This window comes from Malaya genurostris, chromosome 2, assembly GCF_030247185.1.
Source record: "Malaya genurostris strain Urasoe2022 chromosome 2, Malgen_1.1, whole genome shotgun sequence".
Classification (NCBI taxonomy): Eukaryota; Metazoa; Arthropoda; class Insecta; order Diptera; family Culicidae; genus Malaya; species Malaya genurostris.
The window spans coordinates 346,412,537-346,424,399 of record NC_080571.1 but is presented as its reverse complement, the minus strand read 5'-3'; positions in this window follow the sequence as shown (position 1 = coordinate 346,424,399).

The following is an 11,863-nucleotide window of genomic DNA, read 5'->3' as shown; positions in this document are numbered from 1 at the left end:
TTTCATGAAAATTCGCCTTTTTTATAAATTAGAGTTTTATAAATTTTCCTATTTTTGAATCCTTATACAATTTTGAACAAATTCATCTTCGACGTCCAGACAATGGGATCAATTGTTTCCGAGGTATTTTGAAAACAAAATCTAAAAAATATCCCTGGTTTTTAAAAAATACACATTTTTTATAAATTCGACTCAGTGCGTCGAGTACGCCAAGTATCTGTATGTGTGTGTGCGTATGTATGTAATATTTTATGCACTCACTTCTCTCGGAGATGGTTGATTCGATTTTCATAAACTTAGATTCAAATGAAATGAAAGTTCCGGAATTACAGGTTGATATGTGCAAATAAAAATGAAAATAAGTGCACTTACTTAAACGATTCTGACAAACTAAGATTCAAATGAAAAGTATAATTGTCCTTATTCCTGAATTTTATTTCGATACGACTTCCGGTTCCAGAATTACAGAGTGATTAGTGTAAAAATTCCTATTTCAAACTACTTCCTCAATTTTCTCGAAGATGGCGTGACCTTTTAGCAAAGTTACTTCAACTGAAAGGTCTCATGGTCCCATACAAAACTTCCAAATTTCATCCGGATCCGGTTTCCGGTTCCGGATTCATAGAGTAAAGTGTGTTAAAATTTGGTTCGGCGAAACAAAATACGTAAAAAAATTTCTAAACTGGTCTCAAAACCGTTATTCCCAATCTTAGGATTAAATGAAAGGTCTTATGGTCCTACTAAAAATTACTGCTTATTTTCGGATACAACTAAAATTTATCCCGTACCCCCTGAAAACTGACTTTCGACTCAGCTCGACGAACTGTGCAAATATTTGTGTGTGTGTGTGTGTGTGTGTCGAAAAAAAAGTCGAAAGAAATCTTATGATTAAACATTAGTATGTAAAAAAAGAGTATCTAAAACACCTATTATTAATAACGAATCGTATGAACAACACAGATGAAAGGCCAAAGGGTCAAAACATTTGTACTGTAAAACGTTGATGAAATACACAAAAATAAGATAAATAAACAGATATTTATGCAAAAAAAATAATACGTCTATAAACGTCAGCTGAAAGAATTTTTATTAATAATTTGAGGTTTCTGAATATATTTCCACCTCGAAAATGCATGACCAAATATTTGATCCACTTAAAAGTGACCGTTATATGACGATTTTTTAAATAAATTAACTTGTGTATTTTTTTTATTTCGTGATTGATTTGGAGCTTTCACTAATGTTTCAGGTAATGGTTAAACCTGTGTGGAAAATGTAGACACTGAGAAAAAAACTTTTTCCTTATATCTTGAAAACATCAATCTTAATATTCTATTTCCTGATATGTTGTAACTTACAACTGGTGGAGTTTGCTGCACTATGAGTAAAGATGGGACAGAGTTTTTTTTTGAGAAAGCGTTTTTTTTTTGTTTTTCAAAAAAATTTTGATTTTTGGAAAATATTCTGCATTTGGCATTTTTGAAGTTTTTCGATTCGATTTCATGAAAGAACTCAAACCTTTTAATAAAAGAAGTACAAAATACCGAATACTGAATACGACCGCTTTACTAATAATAGTGGATTTTTATTATGTTATCTTATGAAACTACGTAAAATGAAAAATGACAAACAATAACGCTGAGCAAACATGCATAAAGTGGTTTTCGCGTTTCAAATATGGGAATTTTTTATATGGACTACAGGAAACGTTCCGGACAACAGAAAAAGTGCATGTGGTGGGATCAACTGGGCGCTATTTATTATGAGCTGAGTTCAAATTAGGAGACACCATCACTGGTGCCACATACATATTACACTTGCTTGGACAGAGCTTTGCATAAAAAGCGGCCGCAATATGAAGATCGTCACGACATAGTATTTTTGCTTCATGACAATGCAAGACCCCATGTTTCGAAAGTTGTAAAAGCTATTTTTTTTTTGTAAACTCTGCAATGAAAAGTTCTACCCCAACCACCATTTTTATCAGACATTGTTCCCTACGATTGCCATTTGCTCTAATCCATGGCGCATAACTTGTCAGGTCAGTTTCAAAAACTACGACACCATCAAAAATTGGATCGATTCATTCGTCGAATCTGAGAAAAAGGAATTTTCCAAACGTGGTATCCAAGTCTTAGTAGAAAGATGACAGAAAATAATACATAACGATGACCCCTACTTTAAAAAAAGGTACTGTAATGATCATGAAACTTATCAGAAAAAACGCTACTAATTTATTTCAACGCCTGATATTTTATAAATTTATATAACGATATAAATATTCTGATTTTATTTATCATACAGCCGTTTATTCAAATTTTACTCAAAACGACTTCATTTACAAAAATCTAGTTTCCGTGATTTTTATTGTCGACCCTTCAAACAATTGAAAATAACCTTCAAGGTGCAGAGATGTGCAGGATCGCATAGTGGTCTTTGAAAAGTAGAGAAAAATGCTATAAAATCAAATACTATTGAACAGTGGCAGCCCATTCCTACCTATCCGCAGAATTCTATTCGCAAAACATCATCATATAATTTGTATGGAAGGATGAAAAGAAAGTTTACAATACCCTATTTATGAGAGGCAATGGAGCGATCATTTCTTATTCGAAAATTTTTATACTTTAAACTGTAATCCTTCACTTATCTGAGAAAAAAATATATTTTTTTATATTTCTGCCACCTTGGCATCACTGTGTGGTGTATAGCTTCAACCTTGAGCTACAATTTCCAACTTGTGGTTTGGAAAAATCTGCCTTAGCTTCCGTAAAAAAGTTACGATGAAGTGACCCAAAACCCAAAACTTCAAAAGCTGCGGAGCTCTACCGGAAATGAAAAAAATATCCATTACACCTAGGTTTTACTCAATTTATCTACCCAGTTGGGTAGCTTCAACTTTTAACTACAATTCCCAATTTGTGACAGGGAAAAACATGCATCAGTTTTTGTACCAAGTCACCATGAAGTGACCAATCCCAATTCAATATTTAAGAACCGCGGGACTAAACCGGGCTATAAAGTTTCACACAGAAATACAGAACGAATACAGTAGGGCGCCAAATCTTAGCACAACTTAATGAGAGCAAAAGAAATGAAATCGCGTTCGAATGGATTGTCTGTTGGTTTGAAATACAGATATCAATTTTTAGGTATGTTTCAAGAATCCCCTATGAATTTCAAGTCGAAAATTATATGTCCGAATGAGCACCAATTTTTGTCCGGTTTAGCCCCACACAGACAATTTATTTTAGAAATAAATTTAAATTTAAATTTTATTTTACACGTAATCTGAAGAACTTAATAACCGGGACCAGCCCCGGTCTCCCCTACACGATGGTCCTGTAAAGTTTTGATTTGAGAAATAAGTCAATTTATGAAGCATTATAGAATAAACTGAATCCTTTAAAGTTTAACAGCAACAAAATCTACACATTTGAAAAAAGAAATGGAGTAAATTTTCTCTTCCATGTGCAGACGTATGTCGACCACCAAAATGAACTCGATTTCACAATTGATTTAACAAATTTAACGTACTGATTTCTGTAACATTTGCATTATTTCAATCCAGGAAAATAAAAAAAAAAAACAAAAATTTCAGTCATCAACTAATTAAATCATGACAGTAAATCTCATTGGTTCTCGGGCAACGCAAAACTTCTTCATCGTCACCAGCCTACTGCGTGTTTGACCATTTCGATGTGAGCGGCCACAAACTGTCCCCACCGGGCTTCCTCTTCTTCCTCCCCCACTGTACGTACGAACCGAGTCACTTCAGGCCATGGCACACTGTGCGAGCGCGCGAAACTCTGCGAGCTGCATATCCTATTTATTATAACTGCCATTATTCGCAATCGCTTCGCATGCATGCGAACCTCTGTACAATAAACTGACAGCCTGCTTTGCCTTTTGGTCGGTCGGTCGGCTTTGTCCGAGAGAGAGGTGTGCAATCGGGAGAAGCAACATCAACAGCAACAACAGCAGCATCATCAGCATGCGGAATATGTTGCCTCATCTATCCAACACTTGTACGGCCGACCGGCATCATCGAACGGTTGCTGGCAGAGGATAGGAAAAGCTGTTTTTTTTTTCGATGTCTTCTTGCTGAGATTCCCTTCACCCAACACATGCATCGGGTAAAATTTATTGTTTCTTCGTCATTTGTTGTAACAATGTACTGAAGCTGCTTTTCCACCTTCCACCCTCCCCACCTTTCCGACCCGACACTCGTTAGTGGACGGGAAAAGGAAGGTGAGAGACTTTTCCACGCCAGCATCAATCTCTTCCTGATTTCTATTTTTTAGCTTCACTTCATCTTCTTCTCCTCCTCCTTCTCCGCCTTACAAGATGAGATGCTGTTGTGGTTTGAAGAAATTAGACTTCGATGCGTCGTTCATTTGAGCCAAACGCAGTACGGAAAAGGGAGGGTCGTGTTTTAGTACTGCTGCGGTCATTTATAATTGTTAAGTACGTATGCAATCAGTTCGCAAGAGTCCGGTTTTCCGCCGATCTCCCTCCATTTCCCTCTTTTTCTGTTTGCTACATTCATACGTTAGTTTTCATTATCGGCAGAGATGCTTAGGCAAATATTTTAATTATTTTGGTTTCTTTATTTCTCAAACAAATGCACTGGGGGCGAATCTCTTCCTTTGGATCGCCTGGTGCGAAGAATGGTATGCATCTAGATTGGATTTTATCCTTTCGAGTTTTGCATAGCTTTGTCTCCAAGCCGACCGACCGAACGAGTTAGTCTTTTGTAATCCGAGCAAGCCACGAGGGGATCGATGGAAGGGATCTAAACGCGCGCAGAAGAAAAAAAAGTACTGCTAGACGAGAAATAATTACCGAGGAAAATCATTTGGAAAAGAAGAGATATGCTTTCGGTGAGCTCATTTTTCTTTTTCTTCGCCGCTTCCTCGCTGCGACTCTTTATGCGACTTTTATAATGCGTATTTAAATGGCCTCGGTAATTTCCACCTTATTTGCCAGACGGGCTTCGGCTCTGTTGATGACTAATGAAAAACTAGTTTCCTTTCGCCTTTTTGCTTCTTTTCTTTTCTGTACCTCCCCCTTTGGTTGCCAGCTCCTCGCTCGCTCGATGGTGTCATTAAAATATAAATTAAGCGAGTGAAGCCTAACATTTTTCCCAGTTGAAATTATTATTGCTGCTAATTAATGCGAGGAGTTGAGTGGTTATTTCAAAATTATCAGTTTTACATGTCTATAGCGCTTGTTTTTTCCTCTATGTGGTTTCCCCTTAGCATGGCAAACCCAACCAATTGATGGCCACGAGCTCGCTTTTCGTTTTCAGATTGAGGTTTGTTGTCGTGACAACATTAGTCACCCGAAGTCACGCCGATTTGATTAGCAATACCGTTTCGAACCTGTTGTTGTTGTTGTTGTTTATCGCACAACTCAAGAACCTTGCGACATCGGCGATAACGAGGTGTTTATTTTATTGGGCAAGTTTCTAATGACTAGAACTTGTTAACATTTGAAATCAGAAAAAAGTGATTTTCTACGGCAAGAACATAAACCATTTTTCACCCGAGAAGAAACATTATATTTGCATTGTCAAACCGAAGAAAACATCCATTATCCTAAGCGACATCGAGCTGAGTTGAGCACAACGCACAAGCATTTGATTTGCATCGCAACGGCTCTACAACAGCTACAACAACCAAAAACAAACTAATGAACCCCGAGTCAACGAAACGACGAAGAAGATCAGCCCGATATCGCTCGTGTGCACACAACGGCGAAAACAAACCGATCCAAGTAGACCGGGACAACAACGAAAGAAAAGCTCATTTCAGCTCGGTGCTTTTAATTTTCGCCTGTTTTGAAAAGGAAATAATTTATTTCTATCACTCGTTCAGGCCTGCTTGGATGCAGCTCAGCTCAAACCGGACTACCCCTCGTCAACACCCTGTGTAAAATCGGCAAAGGGGGGGGGGGGGGGGGGGGGGGCGCACGATATTCCTTTCGCATTTGCTTTGGTTTTTAATTGATTAATGTGTATGTTTACATTATTTATGTAATGCTCGATCTTACGCTCTGTGTTTGAGCTGCTCGTGGCTGGCTTTATCTGTACCCCTCGGCCGAAGTGCGAAGGTGGCCAGTGGTAATACGGAGGAGAGCAGCACGGACTTTAAACATTCCATGGCTACACCTTCTTCCACCTTGGATGAAATGAAGAAGAATCGTTTCTCTGTTTTGTTTTGTGGAGATCTGGCATCGAACGTTGATAGTGGCGTTGAGAAAGATCGCTATGCCCTGCTTTTCCATGTTCCGGACCTGCAAGAACTGGCAAACTGGCAAAGCCTCAGGTATTTGTCTGGTTCGGTTAAACCGTCATCGTTCTCAACTGCAGAGATCAGACGGTGATTGAGCGGAGAGGCACTAAAGACCGGCGCAAGGACGGCTGTTTCGCTGCAAATTTGAACTACGGCTAACCTCGGGCGGGAAAACAGGTTGATGTTGTTCCCGTTGTCTTGGTTTGTTGTAGGTTGCATCCATGAGCAACCCTCAGAACAACCGATCAGCTTAGTCAGCGAATGCGGGAAGACCCTTTGCCCTTTGTTATTGCTTACCGTTGTTTTGTAGCCGATTTGATTTGCATCTTCATGCAAGTGGTTGTTTTCCTAGAGGAATGGGTTATGCAATGCTGACCGGCATGAATTGATCACTTTTACGCTGTCATCTTTTTCCCTTCCTTATTCCTTATTCCTTATTCCTTATTCCTTATTCCTTATTCCTTATTCCTTATTCCTTATTCCTTATTCCTTATTCCTTATTCCTTATTCCTTATTCCTTATTCCTTATTCCTTATTCCTTATTCCTTATTCCTTATTCCTTATTCCTTATTCCTTATTCCTTATTCCTTATTCCTTATTCCTTATTCCTTATTCCTTATTCCTTATTCCTTATTCCTTATTCCTTATTCCTTATTCCTTATTCCTTATTCCTTATTCCTTATTCCTTATTCCTTATTCCTTATTCATTATTCCTTATTCCTTATTCCTTATTCCTTATTCCTTATTCCTTATTCCTTATTCCTTATTCCTTATTCCTTATTCCTTATTCCTTATTCCTTATTCCTTATTCCTTATTCCTTATTCCTTATTCCTTATTCCTTATTCCTTATTCCTTATTCCTTATTCCTTATTCCTTATTTCTTATTCCTTATTCCTTATTCCTTATTCCTTATTCCTTATTCCTTATTCCTTATTCCTTATCCTTATTCCTTATTCCTTATTCCTTATTCCTTATTCCTTATTCCTTATTCCTTATTCCTTATTCCTTATTCCTTATTCCTTATTCCTTATTCCTTATTCCTTATTCCTTATTCCTTATTCCTTATTCCTTATTCCTTATTCCTTATTCCTTATTCCTTATTCCTTATTCCTTATTCCTTATTCCTTATTCCTTACTCCTTACTCCTTATTCCTTATTTCTTATTCCTTATTCCTTATTCCTTATTCCTTATTCCTTATTCCTATTCCTTATTCCTTATTCTTATTCCTTATTCCTTATTCCTTATTCCTTATTCCTTATTCCTTATTCCTTATTCCTTATTCCTTATTCCTTATTCTTATTCCTTATTCTTATTCCTTATTCCTTATTCCTTATTCCTTATTCCTTATTCTTATTCCTTATTCCTTATTCCTTATTCCTTATTCCTTATTCCTTATTCCTTATTCCTTATTCCTTATTCCTTATTCCTTATTCCTTATTCCTTATTCCTTATTCCTTATTCCTTATTCCTTATTCCTTATTCCTTATTCCTTATTCCTTATTCCTTATTCCTTATTCCTTATTCCTTATTCCTTATTCCTTATTCCTTATTCCTTATTCCTTATTCCTTATTCCTTATTCCTTATTCCTTATTCCTTATTCCTTATTCCTTATTCCTTATTCCTTATTCCTTATTCCTTATTCCTTATTCCTTATTCCTTATTCCTTATTCCTTATTCCTTATTCCTTATTCCTTATTCCTTATTCCTTATTCCTTATTCCTTATTCCTTATTCCTTATTCCTTATTCTTATTCTTATTCCTTATTCCTTATTCCTTATTCCTTATTCCTTATTCCTTATTCCTTATTCCTTATTCCTTATTCCTTATTCCTTATTCCTTATTCCTTATTCCTTATTCCTTATTCCTTATTCCTTATTCCTTATTCCTTATTCCTTATTCCTTATTCCTTATTCTTATTCCTTATTCCTTATTCCTTATTCCTTATTCCTTATTCCTTATTCCTTATTCCTTATTCCTTATTCTTATTCCTTATTCCTTATTCCTTATTCCTTATTCCTTATTCCTTATTCCTTATTCCTTATTCCTTACTCCTTACTCCTTATTCCTTATTTCTTATTCCTTATTCCTTATTCCTTATTCCTTATTCCTTATTCCTTATTCCTTATTCCTTATTCCTTATTCCTTATTCCTTATTCCTTATTCCTTATTCCTTATTCCTTATTCCTTATTCCTTATTCCTTATTCCTTATTCCTTATTCTTATTCCTTATTCCTTATTCCTTATTCCTTATTCCTTATTCCTTATTCCTTATTCCTTATTCCTTATTCCTTATTCCTTATTCCTTATTCCTTATTCCTTATTCCTTATTCCTTATTCCTTATTCCTTATTCCTTATTCCTTATTCTTATTCCTTATTCCTTATTCCTTATTCCTTATTCTTATTCCTTATTCCTTATTCCTTATTCCTTATTCCTTATTCCTTATTCCATATTCCTTATTCCTTATTCCTTATTCCTTATTCCTTATTCCTTATTCCTTATTCCTTATTCCTTATTCCTTATTCCTTATTCCTTATTCCTTATTCCTTATTCCTTATTCCTTATTCCTTATTCCTTATTCCTTATTCCTTATTCCTTATTCCTTATTCCTTATTCCTTATTCCTTATTCCTTATTCCTTATTCCTTATTCCTTATTCCTTATTCCTTATCTTTCCTTATTCCTTATTCCTTATTCCTTATTCCTTATTCCTTATTCCTTATTCCTTATTCCTTATTCCTTATTCCTTATTCCTTATTCCTTATTCCTTATTCCTTATTCCTTATTCCTTATTCCTTATTCCTTATTCCGAGAAGTTAACTCTTTCAAAATATCATTTATCAACTTCCAATGGAATTCATCTGGACTCTGCAAGGCAGCATTTGCCATCATCTAATAAACAGCAATTCGCCATTCGCACCTAATAGAAAAACTATCAGCATGGGCCCCACTGCCCGGCTTGATCGAAGACGGCCTTGCCAAGGAGGAACGCACATTTGTTATGCACGCGCAGCAACCGAAGTTTTTCATTCCGTTCGTTTTCCTCTATTTCATTCATCGAAGCAAGCGGGCTGTTCAGGGCGACAGCACAGGGCCCTTTTTTCGCGTTTGTTCGCTTCCTTCTCCCATCGCACTTGCACCTGTTTGTTACCCGTCTCGAGCACCTCCCGCTGCCGACCAGCGCAGCACCTCATCGTTAGAGAGTTCAGCAGCCTTTCGTTGTTTTTTTTCCGTTCACCCACCCACCCCTTTCCCGTACGGATCAAATCTAGTGCACATACAGCATCAGACCCCCACACGCTTGCTGCGCTCTGCATTATATGGTAATGTTGGATACGATGCAATCAGGCTGATGCAGCGGCAGCGAGGGGTTCCCTCCAAGAACACCCACCCCCCCTAAAACGACTAGTATGCTATCATGTAACAACGAAACACGATTGCGAGAGTTTAGCCACAATACCTCTACACTATTCGGATACTAAACCAGTGTGTGAGTACTGAACAATGTTTTCTATATCAACCTGTGTGTTCGCACGAATCATCAGGCTCTCTGGAACAATTCCATCCAAACAGGTATCTCCCTCTCTGTTTACGATGCTCTTAATTCTCTCTCGCTCTCACTCAACAAACTGATCCCCAAACACCACACAAACATCGAAGAATAACACTCTCGTTCGCTTTATTTCTCTCTCTCTCTTGCTTTTACTCCCCGCCAACTTGCGAGAAGGGAGGACACTTCGGCATCGCATTGCCACATAATAGCTCCCATTGTAAACAACGTCGACGGTGGGAGATGCCAAAAAGAGACCGGCCGAATGTCGCTCTCCTGCTCCCCACCAACACTGGAGCGAGCGCATTATTATGTGGGAACTGTGGGGAAGGGGAAAACAATATTTTCCATTATTGCTCGCTTACTTGGATGGGGATGTTGCTGATGATGATGATGCTGGTGATGGCGGCGGTGTCTTTGGCGAAACGCTTTTCCGAGCTCGTCGCATGTAGGGAAAAACGGCATCCCCACTTCAATCGATTGCATCAGAATGTCACACGATTCTGGGAGGGGAAACATCCGCGCTGGTTCTCTTCCGTGAAATGTGCTTTGTTCATATAGGGAATTGTATTATCTACCCCCGGGGCTGGTGAGGGGACTAACAACGGATTTACCATTCTGACACAACTACAATGACAGCGCTACAGCAGCCAGGGGGGGGGGGGGGGGGAGCACGAAACGAATCGGTTGGATGTTGGGTGGAAATTGTCGTGGCGATGGTGGCGATGGAAAAGCTTCTCGAGACGTACCCCACAAAAAATAACTAACAAAACAGGAGGCTCCTCAACCACCCCAGCTCGGATCCTACGACTCGAAAAATACACAACCAACAGACGACGTTAGCATTTTACAAGGGGGTTTGTCAACGAGGCTCATAACTTTGGCAATTCGAATGACCGTGAGTGCATGTGTGGAAAAATCGATGTTGACGAACGAATACAGAATCATGTAGAACAATTTTGCATTGCATTGAGGTAGTAGAAAATTCTGTTTGCATATTGAAGATAATTTTGTTCGGAATTTTCTTGTTTAAGTCAGATATTTACTTTGGCTTTCAGGTTATTGTCTATTTCAAAGAAGTGTTTGCTTTTGGTAACGCGTTAAAATTATGTTCACACATCGCGAAATTTGGCAGCAAATTACTTCGTAGGCTCGGTACCACTCCAACACATTTTGAGCTTAGTGGCAAGATGTTCGATCAGGCCAAAATCGAGCTGATCCTTTGTGCTCCTCATGAACGGATACTCTTCTTGAGGCAGTTTTCCTTGTGAGTCGAACGATTGATTGTTTCGGAAGCGAAGTGAAGGAAACGCTTATTTCAACACATCCGCAAACCACCTGCCAGATCAAGAATTTTGTTGCAAATTTCCTTTAATAAAGAAAAATCAGCTCTTTTCATTTCACAGATTTCTAGTTAAATTTAATTAAGAATAAAGTCGATCAAGTTTCGGTTTTCCAACAAATCTGTATCCTTAACAAAGCGAAATGCAACAATTTGAAAGGCTGTATAAAATGCCACTAAAGACTGTCCCAGAAAGTATGGACGCAACCAAAAACCGCTGCCATTTGGCAATGGTTAAGAATCTGTCAATTTTTATGGCTGCGTCCGTTGTTTACACTCTTCTCTAACCACTTGTGCAGTTGTTTATTCGTTTTCTTAGTTTGTTTCGAAATGCGTGGACTCTCAGCAGAACAACGTCGAAAAAATGTGTACAAATGGTGCACAGAACGCGGACTGTCACTGAGAAAGATAGCAAAAATGGAAGGAGTAAGTGAAAAAGCCGTGAGAAATGCAATCAGATAGTTCGGTGAGGATAACACCTTTGAGGATAAACCGAAAACGAGTCGAAAAAGGTCCAGCTAACCCCTCAGTTGGATAAACGTATACTGAAGGCGTTCGAGCAAAAGAAGGAGGTTTCAGTTCGGGAAGTGGTCAAAAAAGTGGGCACTTCGAAGTCAATGTTATTCGTGCTAAAGAACGTGTGAATCTTCGAACCGAACCTTCTGGTCAGATCA